General features: G+C 41.6%; 1 long non-coding RNA gene across 1 annotated transcript in view; it reads right to left on the reverse strand.

Annotated features, from left to right (window-relative positions):
- Positions 1-27901, reverse strand: part of LOC113632731 (uncharacterized) — a 68566-nt gene that overhangs the window by 16308 nt on the left and 24357 nt on the right. The window contains exon 2 of the long non-coding RNA XR_003437936.1: positions 17788-17900. This is a non-coding gene — a long non-coding RNA (uncharacterized LOC113632731). The remainder of the gene's footprint in view (positions 1-17787; positions 17901-27901) is intronic.

Genomic DNA, 27901 nt, shown 5'->3' on the forward strand with positions numbered 1-27901 from the left:
TCCAGCACAGGGTCTGGACACCACAACACCAACCACACCCCCTATACCAAGGGGTTAGCTGACAGCATGCTCTGAGGAAAGACATGGCTGGCATCCATACCAAAACCAGCCCTCGGGACTTTCCTGGCAGTCCAGTGGTTAGGACTCCATGCTTTCACTGCCATGGCCTGGGTTCAATCCCTGGTCAGGGAACTAAGATCCTGCAAGCCACACAGCACGGCAAAACAACAACAACAACAAAAGCCAGCCCTCGCACCAAAAATAATGGACCCACACGGTCTACACAGGGATACTCTCACATAAAAACAACCTGCAAGACCACAGTAGATAACTGTTTCTCCTGAATGCCTAGAGACAGAAAAAGTTAAGTAAAATGAAAAAGCAGAGGAACTATTCCCAATTAAAAGAACAAAAGAAATCCCCTGAAAGAACAAATAATGAAACAGACCTCACCAGTCCACCAGACCCCGAGTTAAAAAAGGAGGCAATAAAAATGCTAAAGGAGTAGAGCAGAGATTGGCAAAACATTCTAAATCAACTATACTTCAATAAAAAAATGTTTAAAAACGCTAAGGGAATTAAGAAATTATCAACAGAAATGCAGATCGCTGTAACAAGGAAATAGAAACTATAAAGATGAACCAAAGTTAGACAATTCAATTGCTTAGACCAATCTAGAAGCAAGGAATAGCAGACTAAATGACACAGAAGAACGAATAAGTGATCTAGAAGATAGAATAATGGAAATTACCCAAACAGAATGACAGGAAGACAAATAAAAAAAAAAAGAAAAGAAAAAGAAAACAATATATGAGATCTATGGGGTAATATAAAGCGTGCCAACCTACGCATAATAGGGGTTCCAGAAGGAGATGAGAGAGAGAGAAGGGGATGGAAAATGTATTTGAATAACATCCAGTTATGATAAAAACTCTCACCAAAGTGTGGGCATAGAGGGAACATATCTCAATGTAATAAAAGCCACTTATGACAAACCCACAGCTGACACAATATTCAACGGTGAAAAGCTGAAAGTCTTCCCTCTAAGTTCAGAAACAAGACAAGGATGCCCACTCTTACCACTTCTATTCCTTTTTTTTTTTTTTGACCACACTGCACAGTTTGTGGGATCTTAGTTCACCGACCAGGGACTAAACCTGGGCCACAGCAGTGAAAGCACCGAGTCCTAGCCACTGGACTGCCAGGGAACTCCCTCACCATTTCTATTCAACATAGTATTGGAAGTCGTAGCCACAGCAATCAGACAAGAAAAAGAAATAAAAGGTACACAAATTGGAAGGGAAGAGGTAAAACTGTCACTATTTGCAGATGACATGATACTCTATATAGAGGACCCTGAAATCTCCACACAAAAACTATTAGAATTAATAAATGAATTTAGCAAGGTAGCAGGATACAAGATTAATATACATAAATCTGTTGCATTTCCTTACACTAATAATGAAATATCATAAAGAGCAAGCAAAAAACAATCTCATTTAAAATCATGTCAGAAAAATAAAATACCTAGGAATCAACTTAACCAAGGAGGTGAAATACCTATATGCTGAAAACTATAAAACATTGATAAAGGAAACTGAATATGATTCAAAGAAACGGAAAGATATCCCATTGAATATTCTCTTAAATTGAAAGAATTAGTATTGTTAAAATGGCCATACTACCCAAAGCAATCTACAGATTTAATGTAATCCCTATAAAAATATAAATGACATTTTTCACAGAACTACAACAAATAATCCTAAAATTTACATGGAACCACAAAAGGCCCAGAATTGCCAAAGCAATCCTGAGGAAAAAGAACAAAGCTGGAGACATAACCCTTCCAGACCTCAGACTATACTACAAAGCTTTAGTAATCAAAACAGCGTGGTTTTGGCACAAAAACAGACATATAGGTCAATGGAACAGAGTAGAGAGCCCAGAAATAAACCCACACACCTATGGTTAATTAATCTATGACAAAGGAAGCAAGCCTATACAATGGAGAAAAGACAGTCTCTTCAACAAGTGGTGTTGGGAAAGCTGGATAGCTTTAGGTAAATCAATGAAATTAGAACACTTCCTCACCCCATATATAAAAATAAACTAAAAATTGTTTAAAGACCTAAATATAAGACATGACACTTTAAAACTCCCAAAAGAGAGCATAGGTAAAACATTCTTAGACATAAATCACAGCAATATTTCCTTAGATCAGTTTCCCAAGGCAAAAGAAATAAAATGAAAAATAAACACATGGGACCTAATCAAACTTAAAGCTTTTGCACAGCAAAGAAAACTATCAACAAAATGAAAAGACAACATACGGAATGGGAGAAAATATATGCAAACAATGTGGCCAACAAGGGTTAATATCCAAAATATAAAAACAGTTCATACAACTCAATATCTGAAAAGCAAACAAACCAATTTAAAAAATGGACCAAAGGGACTTCCCTGGAGGTCCAGTGGTTAAGACTTCGCCTTCCAGTGCAGGGGGTGCGGGTTTGATCCCTAGTCAGGGAGCTAGGATCTCACATGCTTCGCAGCCAAAAAACCAAAACATAAAATAGAAGCAATATTGTAACAAATTCAATAAAGACTTTAGAAAACAATGGACTGAAGACCTAAATAAATATTTCTCCAAAGAAAACACACAAATGACCAACAGGCACATGAAAAGATGCTCAACATTGTTAATTATTCAAGAAATGAAAATCAAAATCACAATGAGGTATTACATCACACCAGTCAGAATGGATGTCATCAAAAAGTCGACAAATAATAGGGCTTCCCTGGTGGCGCAGTGGTTGAGAGTCCGCCTGCCCATGCAGGGGACACGGGTTCGTGCCCTGGTCTGGGAAGATCGCACATGCCGCGGAGAGGCTGGGCCCGTGAGCCATGGCCGCTGAGCCTGCGCGTCTGGAGCCTGTGCTCCGCAACGGGAGAGGCTCCAACAGTGAGAGGCCTACGTACCGAAAAAAAAAAAAAAAAGCCTACAAATAATAAATGCTGGAGAGGGTGTGGAGAAAAGGGAACCCTCCTGCACGGTTGGTGGGAATGTAAATTGGTGCAGCCACTATGGAGAACAGTATGGACATTCCTTAAACAACTAAAAATAGAGCTACCATACAGTGCAGCAATTCCACTCCTGGGTATATACCCGGAAAAAAATGAAAGCTCTAATTCAAAAGGATACATGCACCCCAATGTTCATAGCAGTACTATTTATAATAGCCAAGACAGGAAACAACCCAAGTGCTGAACAGCAGACGATTGGCTTAAGACATACACACACATACAGTGGAATATTACTCAGCCAGAGGCAGCTGGGGAGGGACAAATTAGGAGTATGGGATTAAAAGGCAGAAAATACTATACATAAAATAGATAAGCAACAAGGATTTACTGTATAGCACAGGGAATTATACTAAATATTTTTTAATAACCTATAATGGAATATAATCGGCAAAAAAAAAAAGAACATGAATCACTATGCTGCACACCTGAAACTAACACAATATTGTAAATCAACTACACTTCAATTAAAAAACAAACAAACAGTATGTTTGCCAAAGTTGGCAGTCCCCCAAAGATTGGTACTATGTGTACTCCAAGGATAACAAAGAAAAATAATTTCCTTCAGAAAGCATCTTTGAATCAGAGATATTATAAAGGTCATGAAATCTTCCAAATTGAACAGAGTTTCTATTTTGTTTAATTATAAGAAATTAGTAAGTGCTTTGTAAAAACCTAAGATAAGAAAGTGCAAAGACTAGCTGGGCCGGGGCTAGGTAGAGATAATACCAAAATTGATGGTGCTTTAGATACGACAGTCTTTAGGAAAGATTCTCTTTAGGCTGGAAGAAAAGGAAATAATTGTCAGAAGAAAATGACAGCTTAAAACTTCACAGTCTTTGAAAAGAGAACCAAGTCATTAATTATACTTATTACCTTCCACAAATATATTACATCTGTAATTAAACTGGCCTCAAAGGGACAGAGTCTTATTATGGTTTTCACGTTTAAAAGGGTATTTTTAAGTAAAAAAATATATTACTCAATTAAGTTATAGAAATTTAGTTAAAGGATAAATATTACATACTGGACGTTCCTCAAAAAACTAAAAATGGAACTGCCATATGATCCAGTAATTCCACTCCTGGGTATATATCCAAAGAAAATGAAAACACTAATTTGAAAAGATACATGCACCCCAATGTTCACAGCAGCATTATTTACAATAACCAAGATATGGAAGCAACCTAAGTGCCCATCAATAAACAAATAGATAAAGAAGATGTGGTATATATACACGATGGAATATTACCCAGCCATAAAAAAGAATGAAATTTTGCCATTTGCAACAACATGGATGGGCCTGGAGGGTATTAGGCTTAGTGAAATGTCAGGGAAACATAAATATATCACCTATATGTTGAATCTAAAAAATAAAGCAAACTGATGAATATAACAAAAAAGAAACAGATTCACAGATATAGAGAACAAACTTAGTGGCTATCAATAGGGAGAGGGAAGGTGGGAGGGGCAAGATAGGGGTAGGGATTTAAGAGGTACAAACTACTATGTATAAAATAAATGAGCTACAAGGATATATTGTACAGCACAGGGAATAAAGCCAATATTTTATAGTAACTATAAATGGAATTATAATCTATAAACATTTTGAATTACTATGTTATATATATATATACAAGAAACTAATGTAATATTGTAAATCAACTATACCTCAATTTAAGAAGATAAATATTATATATGGATGAGAAAAATAAAACCCATATAAGTTAACCGTGCAAAACAACTGATATTAATAAAAAATTTACTCAGTATTCATTTTTTTTTTTTTTGGCTGCGTTGGGTCTTCATTGCTGTGCATGCGGGCTTTCTCTAGTTGCGGCGAGTGGGGGCTACTCTTTGTTACGGTGCACGGGCTTCTCATTGCGGTGGCTTCTCTTGTTGCAGAGCATGGGCTCTAGGTGCACGGGCTTCAGTAGTTGTGGCACATGGGCTCAGTAGTTGTGGCGCACGGGTTTAGCTGCTCCACGGCATGTGGGATCTTCCCGGACCAGGGATTGAACCTGTGTCCCCTGCATTGGCAGGCGGATTCTTAACCACTGCACCACAAGGGAAGTCCCTTTACTCAGTATTCTTACTTCAAAATACATTCTTTCTATCTCTCCAAAGTTTTTGGATGACTAAAAGGGAAATTTTTACTCAGCCTTGCTAAGTTATAAGCTAAAGAAAAAAGATGTGAATTTACATTAGGCCAACTATTAGTGGTCATAAGAAGCCTTCAACACTTGATACTGAGACCTTTAATTAAGACATAGAAGAACTTACTATTAATCAGTAAAAGAAAAATGAGAGAATCATATTTTAATCACTCTAAATTTCAAATCAAGGCAAACCCTTTGATAGATTAAATTTGTAAATTTTGGGTAGAAGGTGGCTCTACATTATGTCCTGGAATTTTCCAGAGTGTGAAATAAAAATACAAAATGATATTTAAGTTTATGCAAGAATTTACATATGTCTTTTTAAAAGGCTAAAATAAATGTAACTTTCTAAATTCCCTACACTTGCTTTATAGGTCAGATAAGTTACATTACACTGTTATTTAAGAATATATAGGGACTTCTCTGGTGGTGCAGTGGATAGGACTCCGTGCTCCCAATGCAGGGGGCCCGGATTCAACCCCTGGTCAGGGAACTAGGTCCCACATGCATGCCACAACTAAGAGTTCATGTGTCACAACTAAGGAGCCCGCATGCCACAACTAAGGAGCTGGCGAGCCGCAACTAAAAAAGAGCCCTGGAGCTGCAACTAAGGAGCCCACATACTGCAACTAAGAAGCTGGTGAGCCGCAACTAAGGAGCCCACGAGCTGCAATTAACACCCAGCACAACCAAATAAATAAATAAATAAAAAGAATATATAAAAGTATACGTGTGTATTCAACTAAATTGGTATGATTTATTGATTGATTGATTGATTTTTTGCCGTACACGGGCCTCTCACTGCTGTGGCCCCTCCCGTTGCAGAGCACAGGCTCCGGACACGCAGGCTCAGCAGCCATGGCTCACGGGCCTAGCCGCTCCGCGGCATGTGGGATCCTCCCGGACTGGGGCACGAACCTGTGTCCCCTGCATCGGCAGGCGGGCTCTCAACAACTGCGCCACCAGGGAAGCCCTAAATTGGTATGATTTAAATAAAAAATCTTTATAAACGAGTTCTTACAAGTCAGATAAAATTGAAAACTTTGTGTAGCTATGAGTTATTCCACTATACTATCTGGGTGGAAAGTTTTAAGATGGCCTATTTTTCTGACAAATGCTTATTTTCAATGATGATTATGTTTCATGGTATCAGTTTAAATGTCTTTTCTAAAATTCTTAATTGCTTATGATACCTTAATCTAAATCAAAGTTGAGGTAATTGAGTACTTTTACTTTATATGGAGGCTACTATTGAAATTAAAAATCACAGAGCAGATTAAATAAAGCACATGGTCATTGTACAGCCTCCAGATGTCTTCTTGAGTAACATATTTTTGTTTTTTAGGAGAGCCAGTAAAACTCATTTTAAAGAACTAGCGCTTCCCATACTGATGTGTTTCTCAATTTCAGGGAGCGGAGAAAATTTGGGGTCCTATAAAGGGACATGGCGTGTGAACGAAGGGGATATATATATAATGGAACTAACTCAGCATTGTTATGTCTCCAGGTCTTAAGTTTCTTCCTGTGCAAAATGCCAAGGGCTTTATGGCATCTAAGCTTCCTTTATATCATCCAGAACTGTATCTGGCAGTTTGCGGCCCAATGTATCTGCTAGAATCACACCCAGATGTGCCAAAAAACACCCCGAACTCAGAATCTCTGTTAAATCCGTCTAGATCGACAATTTCAGCCTGATGTAAAATAATACTCCTCTTCCCTTGGCTGGTGGTCCTCAAAATCCACTTCCCAGAAAAGTCCTTGGATTTGTATTGACATTAACAAACAAAATGTCTCTAATCTTCTTAATATGCAAACTTTCTTTTTCAGAATCTGCTGTCACATGTACATGTGTTTTCCATTTACATGTCGCTGAATGCTGGGATCCCATTCTGATTACTGGCTCTTGTTGAGGAGTAGGTCCTGAGGGAAGTTATGGTTTGCTTTCTTGCATGGGGTCTTCCTCTAGTGAGGCGGTTACATCGTTTCTAAGCCAGGGAAGAGCAGCTTCTTCAGGAAAGGAGGGAAAGGGAGGTTCATCTCTATTGGGACGGATACCAGGCGCGTGACTCCCTTTCTTGGATATCCACTCAACTACGGAATTTCACCTAATGGGGAGAGTCAGAAGATAAAGTTCCTCTGAACTTTCTTTCCAGGCAACAACCCAACTGTCTAAATAACTTAAGATACATGCAATGGTACATAACTGTTTTTGATACAAATGAACATTCTCTTACGTAACAGTCTTTGAAACAAAGCGTTTGGAGCTAGGCTGAGCAGCTTTTTAAATGCAATGTTAGGCAGTAGTCAACTCCAACTCTAAAAAAGCAGAATGACAGTAGTGACTGTCCACATTCAGTGAGACTCCCCGATTCCTAGCCTATCATGTGATGGGGAGTGGGTCTGAGGGACAATTATTATCTTTTTGCATATGGGGTCTTCTCTAGTGAGGGGGTAACACCATGTCTAAGCCAGGGAGAGGGAACTTCTTCAGGAAAAGGGGTGCAAGGGAGGTTTACCTCTAATGAGATGGATGCCAGGAGCATGACTCCCTTTCTCGGATGCCCACTTACCTGTGGAATTTCACCTAATGGAGATAATCAGAAGTGAAGATACTCAGTGAGATGTTCAGTGAGACCCACCCGTAGAGTCTACTCAGTAAGTTCACTACTGAATGCCTTTGCTAACATTCCACTGGTCACTTCATTGTCAAAACAATAAATCTCTATATTTCTATCATTTGGTAAATATTTATCCTCCCTTCCTTCCTCCCTCCCTCCCTCTCTCCCTTCCTTTCTTTCTTCTGCTAGTCCCATTATACATGCACAGTACTGACAGGTTGTATGATTCTTTAAGTACACATGATGTTTCATCAGTAAGTTTTGTGTATACCATGCTCCAATTTTCTCACTTGTTTACTGACATGAAAGGAAAGACAGATTGCGAGGGAAACAAATATTTTCCTTTTCCTTAGTTCTTAGTCATTCTTAGTTCTCTAATAAAATGAGTGGATTTTTTTTGCATTTCATTAGAACTTATTTTGTTGTTTCTAAGATTAAGGTTTATTCTATATAATTTAAAATGGGTTCCCCTCCCCCCTTATTATTAGGACTGTAAGCTTCTGATCATTGGGACCTTTAATCACAAAGATGTCCTTTAGAGATGAAAATACTTAATTCTTTCAGCATCTTCATTCACTCTGCCTCAGGAACACAACTGATGCTGGTTTGGGAAATGAAAATGTCTTGGTCTGTTCAGCCTGCTATAACAAACAACACCAGTAGTATTAGCTGACACCTCCACCACGTCACGTCGTTATCATTTCTTTTGCGTGGTGAGAACATTTAAGGCCTGCTCATTTGGCAGCCTTCACGTACATGTACAGTACAGTATGATCATCTGTCATCACAGTGCTGTGCACTACGTCCCCAGAACCTATTCGGCTTCTAACTAGACGTTTGTACATTTGACCAACATCTCCCCATCCCCCCCCACCCTTGGTAACCACCATTCTACTCTTTGTTTCTACAAGTTCAGCGTTTTCAGAGTTCACATATAAGTGAAATCATACAGCATTTGTTTTTCTCTGACTTATTTCACTTAGCATAACACCCTCTAGGACCATCCATGTTGTCACAAATGGCAGAATTTCATTCCTTCTCATGGCTGAATAATATTCCTCTGTGTGTGTGTGTGTGTGTGTGTGTGTGTGTGTACTCTTCTTATATTTTTGTGTTCCTATTTGGAACCATTCCTTACTGCTTAAAAAACTCCTTTTAGTATTTGTTTTTGAGCAGATATGACAGTGATGAATTCTCTGTTTTTTGTTTGTCTAAAAATATCTTTACTTTGTATTTTTGAAGGATATTTTGAAAGTTATTTTCCCCTAGCACTTTAAAAATATCATTCTGGGGGGCTTCCCTGGTGGCGCAGTGGTTGAGAGTCTGCCTGCCAATGCAGGGGACACGGGTTCGAGCCCTGGTCTGGGAAGATCCCACATGCCGCGGAGTGTCTGGGCCCGTGAGCCACAACTACTGAGCCTGCACGTCTGGAGCCTGTGCTCCGCAGCAAGAAAGGCCGCGATAGTGAGAGGCCCGCACACCGCGATGAAGAGTGGCCCCCGCTTGCCACAGCTGGAGAAAGCCCTCGCACAGAAACGAAGACCCAACACAGCCATAAATACATAAATAAGTAAATTTTAGAAATATAGCATTCTGTTGTCTTCTGGTTCCCTCATTTTTGTTGGGAAATGGAGATGACACCTCAGCTATTGTTCCTTTAGTTATCTTTTCCCCTCTGGCTGCATTTAGAGTTTTCTATTTTTTGTTTGTTTTAGCACTTTTGCTATTATAAGCCTGGCAGTAGTTTTCTTTGTACTTATTCTGCTTGGGGGCTTGGGGTTCACAGAGATTCTTGAATCTCTGGGTTGATATCTTTACTCAGTTTTGAGAAATGTTTGGCCATTATCTCTTCAAATTGCTTTTGCCTAATTCTCTTTTCTTCTAGAATTCCACATGTTAGAACATGTGTTCTAATTGTGTTCAACATACCTATGCTCTTTATTTTCTATTTTTCCTTCTTTCTCTACTATGTTATTTTCTATTGACCTGTTTTCTGGTTTATTAATCCAATTTTTTTAAACATCTTTATTGGAGTATAATTGCTTTACATATTAATCCAATTTTATGCTCGGTTTATTTGCTATAAATCTACCTAATTGAAATCGTCATCTCAGCTGTTGCATCATTCAGCTCTAGAGTTGCCATTTGATTCATTTTTACTGATTACAGTTTTCTGGTGAAATTTTTTATCATTTCACCTATTTTCTTCAACACATGAATCCATTATTTTACAGTCTTTGTTTTGCTAACTCTAATGTCTGCGATTCTCTTTCTTTGACTTTCTTCCTCTTGTACTTTTGAATCTAGTCCCGTCTCTTGGCTTGACTAGTACTTTAAAAAAAAAAAAGATTTAATTTTGGCTGCATTGGGTCTTCGTTGCTGTGCGCGGGCTTTCTCTAGTTGCACAGTGAGCGGGGTCTACTCTTTGTTGCGGTGTGTGGGCTTCTCATCGCGGTGGCTTCCCTTGTTGCGGAGCATGGGCTCTAGGCGTGCGGGCTTCAGGAGCTGTGGCACGCGGGCTCAGTAGTTGTGGCGCACGGGTTTAGTTGCTCCACGGCATGTGGGATCTTCCCAGACCAAGGATCGAACCCGTGCCCCCTGCATTGGCAGGCGGATTCTTAACCACTGCACCACCAGGGAGGTCCCACCCTGGGAGTCTTATCTGTTGCTCTGACAAGCATTTGGTCGACTCTGGATGTTGAATTGTCACCTGTTTGCTATGACTTAGATATTTAAATTTTAGTGCTTTATAGTTTGTGTGTTTGTGTTAATAAAGCAATTCTTTGTTTAAAAAAAAAACAAAAAACAAAACCCAAGCCTCCTACCTTTTAACCTAAGGAGGAATACGATCTAAAATTATAAGTGTTTCTTTTAAGAATGTTGCAAAACTTGTATCTTGCTTCCTGGCAAGATTACATATTAAAGGAAAAAAATTAATTTCTAAGCAAATATATTTCTCGGTTCCTTGGTATAAAAAGCATTTTTTTTCTTTTAGGAAGAGAATACTTTTTCTAATGTCAGAATAATATTAAAAAATAATATTAAAAAAATTAAAAAATAATATTAATAATATTTAAAAAAATAATATTAAAAAATATTTTAAAATAATATTAAAAAAATAAAATAAAAAAAATAATAATAATAATAAAATATTAATAGTTTACTCTTTTCTTCATGGACATTAAGGAGCCTCTGTTAGTTGTTTCAGATTAATGACATTTAAAGATGTGTATCAATTAATGTAAAAACACCCGACAGTAAGCTTATTCAGCTTTTCTTAACGGGGCTTTGTTTGTTTTCAAATCTCATAACAGCCCAGTTTGTCTTGAAGGTTTAAGATGAACAATTTAAGATTCAGCTTCCCCTTTCAGTAGAAATAAAAAGTGATCCTGATGGTGTTGAAAATATTAAATACAGTGCATAAGCTTGTTTGCTTAGTTGTTAACTCTGCCAGAGATATCCCTCCACCCTTTTCCCTTTCCCAGTCCCAGTGTATCCTTAGGGTTTTCCCTTCAGGCTGGCAGTGGAGCTCCCTGGGCAGTGCTCAGCCTCTCAATGCTTCCCTGGCACTGGGCAGGCTTCGATTACCGCTAGCATCAGGGACTGCTAAAGGCAACGCCTGGGGGAATTGGAGCAATGGCTATAGCACACCTGGATCAGCGCACTTGGGTTGCCTGGCTATACTTCAATCCACTTCCTCTTGGCAACTCAGAGGAGGAGGCGGAGGGTCACTCAAAATTCGCAGCCCTCACTGGGGAAGCAGGCTGCTTAGAGATAAAGCCGGACCATTCTGAAGCACCAGTGCTTCCATGAGGGTGAGAATTAGTCCAGGCTGGCGGAAAACATTCAGACATTCCTTCTTCCATCCAGCATCTGGCCTCCTGACCTAAACTGTTAGAACCTATGTCAAAGAACCAAGCCAAGATACTCATGACACTGGCCATGGTGGTCCAGTTCCAGCTGTGGCCCCAGAATTGATGCTGGTGCTCTGGGCACCCAGCTTGGCTCTGGTAGGCATGATCTCCTGGTAACAGTGGTAGAAACACAGCTCTCTGGGGGCGACGCTCAGAGCAAAGCCAAGAAGCGGAGGCTGGGAGCCAGAGAAATATGGCGCTGCTCCAGCGCCAGGATCTGAGAAGGAGAGAGGAAGCCATTGGACATCGCTGATCAGAGACACGTCATCCAAGTGTACAATGCTGGTCTCTGCAGAGGCAGATCCACCCTTAACTAGGGAGCTGAAGAGAGGCATTTGTGACTGGGGAGGAATAATAAAGGCAAGAAAAAGGGCAAAGACCTCTCTATCCAATCTATCCTGCTCACCCTGACCTTGGGCCATAGACACACACACTCCTGATGCCTGAATTTCCACCATTATCTGGACTTGAGCCGCCTTCTTCTCAGTTAAGAAACAATTCCTCCGAGACCGACGGACATTGTGCCTCATCTGTGAGGAGTGAATCGCTTGAGTAGGGCACTTAACCATCCTGGAATTATTTGCCCTGTATCATCCCATCCCCACCTCCCACCCTCCAGCAAACATTCTCACACTTCCTTCTCTTTGTACTTGCTGTTCCCTCCGTCCCTGGGAACAAAACCAGGTTGTGGGTCTCCTCCATGTGTAACACTCCCCGGACGTGACAAACAGAAGTAACCTGAGTATTCCATACCTCGAGCCCTCCTATGTCAGTACCTGAGGTTGACTTTTCCACACACATGACAGTTCAGAAGGCATGTCTTAATTCACTTTTTTTGCTCCCTCCCCATTCCTCCACCCCCATCATGTAAGGCTTAGAGAAGGGCCAGGCATGTGATTGGTACTCAGTAAATTTTAAAAAATGTATTTATTCATTTATTTGGCTGCGCTGAGCCTTAGTTGCAGCACGCGGGATCTTCATTGCCCTGTGCAGGATTTTTAGTTGCGGGGGACTAAAGATGCATGTGAGATCTAGTTCCCTGACCAGGGATCAAACCCAGGCCCCCTGCATTGGGAGTGCGAAGTCTTAACCGCTGGACCACCATGGAAGTCCCGGTACTCAGTAAATATTAAATGAGTGAGGTAAGGAAGGAAAAGATGTCTTTTTCTCCGTGCATCTGGATGATCTCCAGCCGGCCCCTTAACTCGGCTCCCCAGCTCTCTGGGCAGGCATCTGTAGGTTGTAGGTTGCAGCCCACACACAGGGAAAGGCCCCTCTGAGTCTAGGCTCTCTAGGGAGCAAAGGGCCTGGCAAACTCTGGGCAGAACGTGAGAGGAAGGGAGGGATGCCAGGTGTCACTGGGAGCTTCTCACCCGGGCTGTGGTCGCTGCCCTAGCAGGGTTCATTTATAACCCAGCTGCTGGCCCTGCCCTCCAAACAGCCCTGCTCCTGGCTGCACCCTTCCTCTTTCCCTTCTCCCCCCCCACCCCTCTGAGTCCACCCTCTATCCTGCTTGCCCACCCAGGGTGGCTGGCAGCACTTAGAATGGACAGAAGGAGAGTGCTGGCTACAAGGGCACAGGCATTTAGGGTTCAATGGGGCTTTCGTAGAGCACCCTCTCTGGGTGTATTCTGGCCTTGGACACTGGAGGCCACCCTAAAGGCACCCTCTTCATCTCCCTGCAGCCTTGGGATGGGCTCTGGGGTCAGCAGTCCTGACACTGGGGCAAGGCTTGCCTCAGCCTAACCTATTTACATAGTAGCGATTTTTTCATCAGCTCAAAAGTATTTGTACTCCAAGATTCCAACTCAATGGCCTGGTTATATTTACACGGACTGACCCTCTGTACCTAGCAATGGGGGTTGGGGAGAGGGAGGGAGATGGAGTGGGGGACGGGTAGGAATGGAACCGACCTCTTCCTGGTTATTTGTTCTCTATCTTCCTAAGGTAACTGGCAAATCCAGGAAAGGCTCTTTAGCCTACTTTGACCTTTGAGCGCCACCTGCTGGCTACCAAGCAGTACTAGATGGGGGAGCCTCCCGGTACTCATAAAGCCAAGAGAAACAGGCAAGCTGTGGAAACCTCAGAGCTGGCGGAAGAACTCTGGAACACTTTGTCTGCCTGTGAATAAAACGAGAGTGTCCAAAAGGGCCTGTATTTTCCTTCTGCTGGTTACAGATGGGCTGCACATGGTGTCTTACGTATGATGAGAGGTCCATGAATACTTAATTTCTCTTTTTCCCAGATCCAGCCTCCCAGCCCCAGCTCCCAGACCCCATGACTGTTCCTGCCCTCAGATCCTCCACTTGCCTGGCTCCTGGCAAAGTCCTGGGTCCAAAATTCAGATTTCCAACTGCACCAGCTCCGATGTCATCTGCCGAACACCCATCTGCTGGCTGAGGTCACCGCTGAGGCCACCATGAGGTGCTTCCCGGGGCTGCATCCTGTCTTCAAGGTACAACCTCTACCCTCCACGTCCCCCTTCACTCAGACCCCAGAGAAAGGAAACAGCCCAACAGTTGTTTAGGATTTTAAAAGCCTAAGCCATCTGGCTGGAACGATGTAAACAAAGATGCTTCAAATTCAACAAGCATTCGTATTCTTCATATTCGTATTCTTATTGTAGCAAAGAGTCTTTACAGCAATTTGTGAATGGAGGAGAGGAAGTGTGACGGATGACTGTGTCAAAATCTTGAGCCTTGCGTTTTTATTTTCAATGTTAAACTCTTTTTATGTTGAGCTAATTACAGATTCACATGCAGCTTTAAGAAATAAGACAGAGAGGTCCCATCTGTCCTATTAAGTCAAGTTACTTACCATTTATTCAGTACATGTTGCAGGGCAGCTCTCCAGAATTCTCTAGCAATCAGTATGAAGTAGAGTAGGAATATAATTTGTTAAACAAAAGTGTTGGTTCTGCTTTTGGAGAGTTACCATTTTGCTGGGAAGAAATGTGGTACATATGGGGGGGGAAGAAAACAACCAACAACAGCAACCAGAGAACAATATTTGGAAACAGTTGAAATCAAGAGAGATCACCATAGACATTATAGGATCGCTGTAGAATGTTCCACAACAACTGAGAAATCTTTAATAAAGTAGATCAAAGGGCAAAGAGAACAGCCCAGATTATTCGTGCCTACCCAAGGAGAGAGGTGGCTAAAGTCCTGCATGAGGGTGACAGGAGTGGAAGAGAGAAATCAAAAGTCTGGTGATGGAGGAAAATCACTGCAGCATGCCTGAGAGCAAGAATGAGAAAGCTAGAACAGAGGTCTAAGCTTCTGCAACACACAGGGGCACACAGGAATGGGTACTGTTGTACTGACATAGAAATACTAACATTTTATAAAAGTGAGTCCAGTATGTATTGCTAGGTGGAAGGTAGCAAAATAAAACTTACTCTTGCCTAGAAAATATTCTCAAAATCTTGAGACTTCAGATATGGAAGAGAAGGGGGAAAAAAGGATACAAGCTGATGAACCGAAGCAACTGTCAGCAACAGTAACGGCAGGAGAAGAAGCCAGTTTGGGAACAAAGATGAGGTGCTCAGTTTTAGATACAAGGAGTTTAAAGTGTTGGTAGGATGTGCAAGTTAGTGTTCGGCAGGCGGAACAACTGAGTTGTGTTTCTTTTGCCGGTCCCCACCTCCACTCCCGAACCTGGCCATGAGCAACAGTGGCCCCTCTGGGGTCATAGTTCCATAGTTCCTACATGGTTGCAGAACGTTCCATAGTACCTCAGAGTTCCAAGATTCATTCCGTGTCGACAAACATTCAAATACCCGCTATGAATGAGCCACATAATCCAAAGGCCAGGACCCCCAGGACTCCATTCCCTCTGTGTTTATACACATTTCTGGTCTTTCTATCCCTTTTACTGTCTAACCTCTGGTCTCTCAGCCTCTAAGTCTTCTGATTTCCCCATATCCTTAGAGAGCCCTAGCTCAGCCATGTTGCCTCCATGTACATCTTGATATGCACTAGTCAGTGTGTTTCTGCCAATCTGGGCCAGGTAACCTGTAATAGGGCATCCCTCGGAACACAGAATAGGAGGATCAAATGCAAAGGTCAGCAGCCTGAATCCCTAAGTGGGTGCAGCTAGACTAGCACTCCTGGAACCCATGTACCATGTGGAAGCTCCCATTTTTCTCCAAGAACACAACAAAAAGGGACACTGTAGATTCACTGCTGTTTCCACCAGGCCCATGTGCTTACAAGGGTTAAAAAAAAAAAAAAGCATAACATATAACCAAATATAACAAGATCAAGGGCCAGCTGAGAGGAAGAATCAAAGCTAGGATTAAGAGCATATAAGCAAAACAGTGTATAAAAAGATAACTCTTAAAATGTAGAGACCAAAGGCCCAATCTGGAAATTATTGGTGTCATCTCAACGTGAGGAGCCTGCCCTGGCCTGGGGTAAGGGCTGTGGGATGGCAAGGACATGACAGATACAGAGAGTCTGAATCCTTGAAACGTCTTACACATTTAGTTTATCTATGCCCCACAGCTTTCCACAAATATTTGAGGAAATTTAAATAAGGTTAACATAATACAGTTAATAAGGCAGAAACAGACATGTATGATCCATTAAAAATCACCTCCTGCCTCCAACCTTTCAGCAACCCACTCACTACCTCACCAAGCAAGAGGTGGAGTTTTAGCTTAGAACTTGCCGTGTCGGATGGGTAATAAAAGACAGTCTCGAGAAATCATAAACTCTCAGAATTTTTGCACTGGCCACTTAGAAGTTTTTCTGGAGAAACTTTGTGAGGTACAGATTGAAACAACCTGAAGACTGAGTTTCAGAAGAGGAGTGAATGAGGGACATTAAAAGACTGAGTCTGAGGTTATGAGTATTAGCATGATTGGGCTAGAGAGAAGAAAAATTGTTTAAGTTAGAGTAACAGTGGGACACTTATGGGAAGCAATTAAGCAGACAATTGAAAAAGGGGTCACTGACATCCAAATTAAACTATCAAGACTGAATGTGGGGGACTTCCCTGGTGGCACAGTGGTTAAGAATCTGCCTGCCAATGCAGGTGACACGGATTCCAGCCCTGGTTCGGGAAGATCCCACATGTCGGAGGAACTAAGCCCGTGCACCACAACTACTGAACCTGTGTTCTAGAGCCCGCAAGCCACAACTACTGAGCCTGTGCTCTAGAGCCCGTGCTCAGCAATAAGAGAAGCCCCCGCGATGAGAAGCCCACACACCACAATGAAGAGTAGCCCCTGCTCACCACAACTAGAGAAAGCCCGCACACAGCAATGAAGACCCAATGCAGCCAAAATAATAAATAAATAATAAAATTTAAAAAAAAAAAAGACTGAATGTGGGTGGGCCAAGGACTCACTCCAGTCTTCAAATCATTCCACCATAATAAACAACAAGGTCCCACTGTATACCACAGAGAACTATATTCAGTATCCTATTATAAACCATAATGAAAAAGAATATATTAAAAAAGATATATATATGTATAACTGAAGCACTTTGCTGTACAGTGGAAATTAACACATTATAAATCAACTATACTTCAATAAAAAAAAATTCCACCCTAATCTACCAGGAGAGTCTGGTGCAACGAGTCTTCTTTTACTGGGACAATCTGCCCAGGAATCACTGCATATAAGAGGCTTACTATTGCCTCTAAATCTTTGTTAATGGTGATTGCCATTTGGACTACACACCCCTAATTTTCCCATCAATCCTCTCTCTCCCTTCTTTTTACACCAGGTTCAAAATACCTTTGGGGGGTTTCCCTGGTGGCGCAGTGGTTGAGGGTCCGCCTGCCGATGCAGGGGACACGGGTTCGTGCCCCGGTCCGGGAGGATCCCACATGCCACGGAGCGGCTGGGCCCGTGGGCCATGGCCGCTGGGCCTGCGCGTCCGGAGCCTGTGCTCCGCGACGGGAGGGGCCACAGCGGTGAGAGACCCGCGTACCGCAAAAAAGAAAAAACACCTTTGGGAATCTTGGTCACATTCCTTTGATCTGACTTTGATCACTTCTTACCCCTCACTCCATCTGTACTCTTGTAAGGCTGCACTGCTGCACAACTCCAGGTGGGCACTCACATTGGATCCTCTGTGAATGGTTTCCACTGCAGTGTGTGACATGGTGGCCATCTGTAAACAGTAAGAGAAAGGATCAAGAGTTCTAATGCCAAGTCTTCTCTTTTACCTAGAAGCTCTGCTCTAGAGGTCACCATTTTGTCTCTCCCTCTTCTCCACAATATCCTAACAGCAGCTCCTGTCATTCCACTGCTGCCCCCTAGAGGGCTCTCTATTTAAACCATGAGGAATAAACTGAGGAATTAAAATGTGCGGTTTTAGTGTCTCATCTTCAGACCAGGTGGGTTATATTTTCTACGTTGTGGACTAGCTGAAATCAAAGCAACAATAACTACTTAAAAAGAGGACCGTTGACACTTAACTGAATAAAATGTTACAGCATGGAGAATTCCCTGGTGGTCCAGTGTTTAGGATTTGGCACTTTCACTGCAGGGGCCTGGGTTCGATCCCTGGTCAGGGAACTAAGGTCCCGCAAGCCACGGCATGGCCAAGAAAACCAAACCAAAACAAACAAACAAAAGAAACAAACCAAAAAACCCCTAGATGTGTCAGGTAATGATGAGGTTCAAACAACAGGCTTTGTAAATTACCAGGGACTCCTAGAGCACTCCCTCCTGTCTATCCCTGCTGCAGAGTTACTACTTTTTTTTTTTTTTTAAGCCTATACTGTATAAGTAGTGTTTCTTTCATTCCTTCTCATGGTTTATTCCTACTCTCTCACTTTGTGAAAAAACTAAAGCTCGCTTGAGATTTGCTTATTTTACTGGTTTATTTTTTAAATGTTTTATGTGTATTCTTGTTTCTCCACTTCCTACATTATCAATTTGTGTTATTTGCTTCCTCTCACTCTCTTCACGTTTAAAGCCTTATACTAACGTAAGATGTTAACAATAGAGGAAACTAGGTGTGGAGTATATGAAAACTCTCAGTACAACCTTCAATTTTGTACACTTTTTCTGTAAATCTCAGTACAATTTTTCTGTAAATCTAGAACCACTCTTAAAGTTTATTTTAAAGATTAAAACATTGGCAAGGGTATACAACAAGTTTTTTAAAGCAGAAGTCATGATTTTAATAATCAACGAGGTGGAATTCGAGCCAAGAGAGCAAGGTTACTTTATAAAGCTAAAGGGTACAACTGGAGAAAATCAATTACAGGAAAAAAACTGTAACAAACACAAATACATGGAGGCTAAACAGTGTGTTACTAAATTACCAAGAGATCACTGAAGAAATCAAAGAAGAAATCAAAATATACATAGAAACAAATGACAATGAAAACACGATGACCCAAAACCTATGGGAAGCAGCAAAAGCAGTTCTAAACAAAAAATCTTAAAATCTGTATGGAGACACAAAAGACCCCGAATAGCCAAAGCAGTCTTGAGGGAAAAAAATGGAGCTGGAGGAATCAGACTCCCTGACTTCAGACTATACTACAAAGCTACAGTAATCAAAACAATATGGTACTGGCACAAAAACAGAAATATAGATCAATGGAACAGGATAGAAAGCCCAGAGATAAACCCACGCACCTATGGTCAACTAATCTATGACAAAGGAGGCAAGGATATACAATGGAGAAAAGACAGTCTCTTCAATAAGTAGTGCTGGGAAAACTGGACAGCTACATGTAAAAGAATGAAATTAGAACACTCCATAACACCATACACAAAAATAAACTCAAAATGGATTAAAGACCTAAATGTAAGACTGGATACTATAAAACTCTTAGAGGAAAACATAGGAAGAACACTCTTAGATATAAATCACAGCAAGATTTTTTTTTTTTTTTTTTTGTGGTATGTGGGCCTCTCACCATTGTGGCCTCTCCCACTGCAGTGCACAGGCTCTGGACGCACAGGCTCAGCGGCCATTGCCCAAGGGCCCAGCCGCTGCGTGGCATGTGGGACCCCCCCAGACCGGGGCACGAACCCATGTCCCCTGCATCGGCAGGTGGACTCTCAACCACTGCGCCACCAGGGAAGCCCCAGCAAGATCTTTTTTGATCCACCTCCTAGAGTAATGGAAATAAAAACAAAAATAAACAAATGGGACCTAATGAAACTTAAAAGCTTTTGCAAAGCAAAGGAAACTACAAACAAGACAAAAAGACAACCCTCAGAATGGGAGAAAATATTTGCAAATGAATCAACGGACAAAGGATTAATTTCCAAAATATATAAACAGCTCATGCAGCTCAATATTAAAAAAACAAACAACCCAATCAAAAACTGGGCAGAAGACCTAAATAGACATTTCTCCAAAGAAGACATGCAGATGGCCAAGAAGCACATGAAAAGCGCTCAACATCACTAATTATTAGAGAAATGCAAATCAAAACTACAGTGAGGTATCACCGCACACTGGTCAGAATGGGCATCATCAGAAAATCTACAAACAACAAATGCTGGAGAGCGTGTAGAGAAAAGGAAACTCTCTTGCAGTGTTGGTGGGAATGTAAATTGATACAGCCAATATGCAGAACAGTATGGAAGTTCCTTAAAAAACTAAAAATCGGGGCTTCCCTGGTGGCTCAGTGGTTGAGAGTCCACCTGCCGATGCAGGGGACATGGGTTCATGCCCCGGTTCGGGAAGATCCCACATGCTGCGGAGCAGCTGGGCCCGTGAGCCATGGCTGCTGAGCCTGCGCGTCTGGAGCCTGTGCTCCGCAACGGGAGAGGCCACAACAGTGAGAGGACCGCATACCGCAAAAAAAAAAACAACTAAAAATCGAATTACCAGGGCTTCCCTGGTGGCGCAGTGGTTGAGAATCTGCCTGCTAATGCAGGAGACATGGGTTCGAGCCCTGGTCTGGGAGGATCCCACATGCTGTGGAGCAACTAGGCCTGTGAGCCACAACTACTGAGCCTGCGCGTCTGGAGCCTGTGCTCCGCAACAAGAGAGGCTGCGATAGTGAGAGGCCCGCGCACTGCGATGAAGAGTGGCCCCCGCTCGCCGCAACTAGAGAAAGCCCTCGCACAGAAACAAAGACCCAACACAGCAAAAAAAGTAAAATTAAATTAAATTTTAAAAAAGATCTTAAAAAAAAAAAATCAAATTACCATATGACCCAGCAATCCCACTACTGGGCATATACCCAGAGAAAACCGTAATTCAAAAAGACACATGCACCTCAATGTTCACTGCAGCACTATTTACAATAGCCAGGTCATGGAAGCAACCGAAATGTCCATCGACAGATGAATGGATAAAGAAGATGTGGCACATATATACAATGGAATATTACTCAGCCATAAAAAGGAATGAAATTGGGTCTTTTTTTTTTTTTATGCGGTACGCGGGCCTCTCACTTTTGTGGCCTCTCCCGTTGCGGGGCACAGGCTCCGGACGCGCAGGCTCAGCGGCCATGGTTCACGGGCCCGCTCCGCGAAATGTGGGATCCTCCTGGACCGGGGCACGAACCCGTGTCCCCCGCATCGGCAGGCAGACTGTCAACCACTGCGCCACCAGGAAAGCCTGAAATTGGGTCATTTGTAGAGACGTGGATGCACCTAGAGACTGTCATACAGTGAAGTAAGTCAGAAAGAGAAAAACAAATACCATATGCTAACGCATATATATGGAATAAAAATGGTACTGATGAACCTAGTGTCAGGGCAGGAATATAGACGTAGACAAGGAGAATGGACTTGAGGACACGGCAGGGAGGGGAAAGCTGGGGCAAAGTGAGAGTGGCATTGACATATATACACTACCAAATAAAATAGTTAGCTAGTGGGAAGCAGCAGCATAGCACAGGGAGATCAGCTCGGTGCTTTGTGATGACCTAGAGGGGTGGGATAGGTAGGGTGGGAGGGAGGCTCAAGAGGGAGGGGATATGGGGACATGTGTATGCATATGGCTGAGTCACTTTGTTATACAACAGAAACTAACACAGTAATGTGAAGCAATTATACTCCAATAAAGATCTATTAAAAAAAAGGGTACAATTGGCAATGAAAATGTAACGATTATGATTATCAATGTACCAAACAACATAAAAGTAACCTTCACAAAGCAGAAATTACAAAATAAGCAAGAAGAAGGAAACAGAAACGTGCTAATAAAAAAGAGGCTTTAAATTACTTGTTTCATCCAATCAAAAACAAATAATAATTTTTTTTAAAACTAAAAATAGGGAAGTTCCCTGGCGGTCTAGTGGTTAGGACTCAGCGCTTTCACTGCTGGGGCCCAGGTTCAACCCCTGGTTGGGTAACTAAGATCCTGCAAGCTGTGCAGTGAGGCCATAAAAAAAAAAATAGTTAAAATAAAAACCCTAAAAATAGAGTTGACCTAAACAATATAATTAACAAAGCAGACCTTACTGATATATATCAAACTCTGCATCCTAAAAGCAGAGGATACTTCATCCTTTCAATTGTCCAATAATATTTATTAAAATTAATCATATTTAAGTCTTTAAGAAATATTTCAAACACCCCCAAAACAGAAATAATGCAGAAAATATCCTATAATCATATTGCAACAAATGAATTTAATAAGAAAATCAAAGAGTCCTCTCTGTCCTGGAAGTTAAAAATAAAGCTCTCTTTCATATAATTGGGTCAAAATGGAAACATAACCCAAAACAAAAGAATTAATGGAAATAATAAAAATAATAATGTAAAGAACATATACCAGAATCTATGAAATGTGGCTCAAGTAGTACTCAGAGGAATACTTAATCACCTTAAATACATATTTCAAAACAAAATGGAGAAATAAGCATCTTTTTTAAAGGATAGAAAATAATAACAAAATAAACCAAAGGAAAGCTGCAGAAAGGAACAAATGAAGAAAACCAAATTATAATAAATTAGAAAACAAGAAAAACAGAAATACTATATAAATCTAAAATACTTTTTTTAAAGGTAAATAACTCATTAGCCCAATCAAAAATGAGGAAGTGAGAAAGTGCAAATATACAAAAGAACAAATAATGGAAGGAAATAAAGAGACTCTGAAAAGTGGTACTAGCATGTGGATTGAGGAGTAAGACCAGAGTGCAAACTGGCAGTGAGTTTACTATTTTTTTTTCCCTTCCAGTAGCCCCTAAACTGACTTCAAGGCAGCCTAAAAACTGGAAGTGTAAATCAGCATGGACAGAGAGAGCTTCAGGGGAAGCTCTCAGGTCCGGCTTAGATCGTGGGAAAGGGATCACCTGGGAATGACAACGGTAGCAGCAAGGACCTATAGGTACTCACAACTCTGAAGAAGTGGAACTTTCCTCTCCAATTAGAAGAGGTGTGGTCCCAAGAGGATGGGAAAAACCCCACGGACTTTTTTTCCTCTCTGTCCTCTTGCTGCTTGAACCCAGACGAGGGCACAATTGTAATAAATGTACAGCAAAGTGGGGTAAATTAAGCCCTAATTTTCTGGCTGGAGGACCGAAAAGGGAAATCCCAGGGAACTTGAAAGCACTGGGGTTACCACAGAGAGGGAAGTTCTTAGGAAAGAAACCCCAAAATGTTGTATATGAACCCCTGGGCTCACTCCTGAACTGCACAAGTAAGGATCAGATCACAAACAGACAGGAGAACTGAACAAAGTCAACAGACTTTGAGAACTGAATTAAATGACAGGCTACCACTGGCCACTGGGTGGCACAAACGTGGGACAGATCCAAATAGCATTGCAAAGGCCTGGAAAATAGAACTGTCATTGAAACCACAACCACAGAACACTGATTGGAATTTGTGACCTGAATCCAACCAGCTCAATTGCCTGAGAAAACAAAAATACCAGCATGCTCTATAGGACTTAAACAAGATCGAGTCTCATAACATAATATTCAAAATATCCAGATTACACTCCAAAATTACTCGTACCAGGAATATCTCAACTCACATGAGAAGAGACAATAGATATCAATGTGAAGATACTGGGACAGATGTTGGGATTATTTGACAAAGACTTTGAAGGAATGATTATAAAATACTCCAACAAGTAAGGGCAAACACTGTTGAAATGAATGAAGAGATGGAAAATCTCAGGAAAATAAATAGAAAATATAAAGAAGAACCAAATGAATATTCTAGAACTGAAAATTACAATAAGTAAATTTTTTTTTTAATTCATCAAATGAACTCAATGACAGAAAGGAACTGATGAAAGAAAGATTCAGTGAACTTGAATACAGATAATAGGGATTTCCCTGGTGGTCCAGCGGTTGAGAATCTGCCTTCCAATGCAGGGGACGTGGGTTTGATCCCTGATCGGGGAACTAAGATCCCACATGCTGCAGGGCAACTAGGCTGAGCCTGTGCGCCACAACTAAAGAGCCTGAGTGCCACAACTACTGAGCCCACATGCTCACACAACTACTGAGCCTGCAGGCCACAACTAGAGAACCTGCACACCACAACTAGAGAGAAGCCCACACACTGCAACTAAGACCTGATGTAGCCAAAAATAAATAAATAAAATAAAAAGTATACATATATTTATAGAAACTATGCAATTTGAATAACATAGAGGAAAAGAGATTGAAAAAAGTAAACAGTGCCTCAAGGATATGTAGGACAAAACCAAAAGGTCTAACATTCATGTCATCAGAGTCAAAGAAGCACAGGAAAGAGAGTGTGGTATAGGAAAAAACTTCTTAAAAAGAAATAATGGCTTAACAAAGCTTCTCAAATTTTATAAAAGATATAGACCTATAGATTCCAAAAGCTCACCAAATTACCAACAGGATAAAAAACCAACCAAACAAAAAATCGTCACCCAGGCATATTACAAGCAAACCACTGAAAACTAAAAACAAAGAAAAAATCTTGAAAGCAGACAGAGAAAACAAACACACTTCTATAGAGAAACAATGATCCAAATGAGTGTGGAGTTCTCATTAGAAACAATGGAGGCCAGAATAAAGTAGAATAATATTTTGTAAGTGCTGAGAGGAAAAAAAACCTGTTAACTCAGAATTCTATATCCAGCAAAAATATCCTGGAGAAATGATGATGAAATAAAGACATTCTCAGATGAAGAAAAACTAAGAGAATCCATTGCCAGCAGACCTGCTCCAAAAGAATTGCTAAAAGAAGTTATTCAAACAGAAATGATATGAGCAGGAAACTTGGGTCACTGGGAATAAAGGAAGAACAACAGAAATTTCAAATATCCTCTCCTAATGAATTATTAAATATGTTTGATGGTGGACAGCAAGTATTCTAACATTACTAATGGGTTTTAATATATGTAGACGGTGATCTAACTGGATGACCTCTGATTCCATCTGCTTCTCACTCTGAAAACAACTGCTGCTTCTCCCTCTGCTCAGCATGTCTTTTTTCTGCCATGTGGCGTCTACTTTTTTTGTAACTTCTGTTTCCTATGGCCAGCTTGGCCTCTCTGGCTTCTCTCCATCTTTGAAGGTATGGCTAACTGCCCGATTCTCTCTGGTTTCCCATACCACCACCATCAGCACCACCACACACAGAGACATACTCACATCACAGTGAGCAGAATGGCCCTGCTCCTTCTGGTTTTGACAGTGGCTCCGCTCAAGTATACCTCTTAGGCTGCTAGACAGCGTATGATTTGTCTCTTTTGGGGTGAGTGGCCACCTGTGGCTGAACAGCAGTTTCATTTTGTGTAAAGCAAGAACACTCAGAGCTTTCCCTCAGCAAGGGACGTGGATGTGGAATATTTCCTTATAAGGGGATGGCAGGCATGATGATTGCCATGTGGAGTACAGCTGCACTAAACTGTTAGTCTGAGAACCATGTCAGACACTTTCACCCTTCTAGGCCTTTATTTGGTCTGTTCCTTCCTTCTGGAATGTCTTTTCCTCTTCTCTGCCTAGAAAACTGTAAAACCCAGCACAAGGACTGAGTAAGTCACTCCCTCTCCCCCGAGTCCTTATTGCCCTTACATCCAACTTCTATTCAAGCGTTAATATGCTGTTTGACACCGTTTGTGCATGCATTTGTCTCCCCAACCAGACAGTAAGTTCCGAAGGGAGGGATTCAGGAGCTATTCATTGCTGTATTCTCATTACCAAACATGTTCGTTCATACATTCAGTTATTCATTCAACAAATATTAATTAAATGTCCACTGTGTATCAGTCACTGTACCAGGCACTGGGATGCAAATGTGAACAAGGCAGATAGAGTCCCCTTGGAGATTAGTGTGTGTTGCAGTGTGGCACATAGTACATGTTCAAGAACTTATTTTGAATTGGATTGCACTTGCTTATAGTCACTCTACCAAGGATTCTTTTGACCTTTCTCAGACATCAAAGCTTTACATATGCAAAGCAGTGGACAGTGAAGTGGGCCATGAGGTACTCTTCTACAACTCCAAGAGGTGCTTCAAACTTGATTTGCCAAAAGCCAAGTTTATTGTACTTCCCAATCCTTCCACTCCTTATGTGTCCCGCATCTCAGTAAATGATACCATCATACACCTACTTGCCTCAGCCAGGAACCAGGAAGTCTTACTGGATCAGCCTCTCTTGCCTTCTCTCCCCCTTTTCCACACTCTCTCTCACATCCTTCTCTCCATTCTCTCCCTACCATCACCAGTGGAATAAGTCTTGATAATTCCACTTCCTTAGCATCTCTTTCACCCTCCCCTACCTCTATTCCTGCTAACCCTGCCTGTTGCTGGCCCTTATCATCTCTCACCAGCACTCCAAAGAACTCTTCTCATGAGTCTCCTGTTTCCTTCCCAACCACATCACTTATCTCTTCCTGATCCCAACCTCATGAATTTCCCTGAAATTATACCAGCTCCCTGGAACTCTTGTTGCCTATTTGCCCAGAGTGCCTCCCCTCTCCCCAGCTCTCCTCTGTTCCCACCAACCTGGCAGATGCCAACTCAGATTTCAAGGCTCAGTTCAAGTTGTTCCCCTGAGAAGTCTTTTCTGTCTCCACAAGGTAAACTGACCCGTCCCTGCTTTGTGCTCCACACCCTATATAGAATTCATTCTTATAGTAACATACGGTTGCATTTTTTTAAATCATTTTGTTTCCCCCACCAGACTAGGAACTCCTTGAGGACAAAAATCTCTGTATTCTTGGTGCCTGGTATATAACAGGTGCTCAACAAACATTTTGTGAATGAATCCAGTAAACAAAATACTTTCCTATCTTTACCCTTCCTTTTCTGTGAAACAAGTAACCAGGCCTTCTAGAAGGTGCTTCTTTGAGTCTCTGTAAGAGTTAAATTAAATAATTCATTGGCTGCCTGCCACAGTAGAGCTGAGAGAGCCAACTTCACCTAATTCTCCCTACCCCGAGGCCCGTCACACAACCGCCTCATGACCACATCTTGATAGGGCCTCTATTCCTGGGCCCTACCAAAGACAGGTGGGAGCACGATCTTCACTCAATCTCATGTTTATATCCTTCATTCCCAAACACTCATTTCTGCCCCTCCTTCAACCTCTTCTCTTTGTCCTCTGCCACAATTTTATTCCTCAACTCTTCCCATAATATCCCTCTTCTTCATCCCCCAAACTTTATCTCCTTTGTCTCCACACCATCGACATTCTATCCCCAAGCATAATCGTTTCATAAAAGCTACTGAACATCTGTGATGCCCAGGCCCTGTGCCAGGCACTGAAGGTAAACAGAGGAATGAAGTATAGTCGCTATACATGGGAAACTCAAAGAGGCCAAACAAGTATCTAACGAGATAATATAGAAAGACCAATCTAGTCTCTCAATAATCAGTGTCCTTAGGTTCTGGAAGGGATGGTACCACCAACAGTGGAGATGGTCAGAAAATTCTTCTTGGAGGAGACAAGGCTTGACTTGGTTTTGAACTAGGGTTCTTGGACAAGTTCAGAAAAATGGAATCAGAATTTAAGCTGAGTTAGCAGTTTGAGCAAAGATCCAGGAGTCAACAGGTAAAAGGCGTTTTCAGAGAACAGTGATTAAATTATTTGGGCTGGAATGGAAAGGAGGTATAGAAGAGTCATGGTGATGAGATTAGAAAGATAATTTGGTGCTAGACTGTGAGAGGTATCATCACCAGGTTGAGGAATTGGGACAGTGGCAGCTAAGCAAGAAGGTGAGGAATTCTATGTTGAGGAGGAATAGAAGA

Source organism: Aethalodelphis obliquidens, unplaced genomic scaffold, assembly GCF_003676395.1.
Source record: "Aethalodelphis obliquidens isolate GAN/ISIS:26980383/991018 unplaced genomic scaffold, ASM367639v1 scaffold38, whole genome shotgun sequence".
NCBI lineage: Eukaryota > Metazoa > Chordata > Mammalia > Artiodactyla > Delphinidae > Aethalodelphis > Aethalodelphis obliquidens.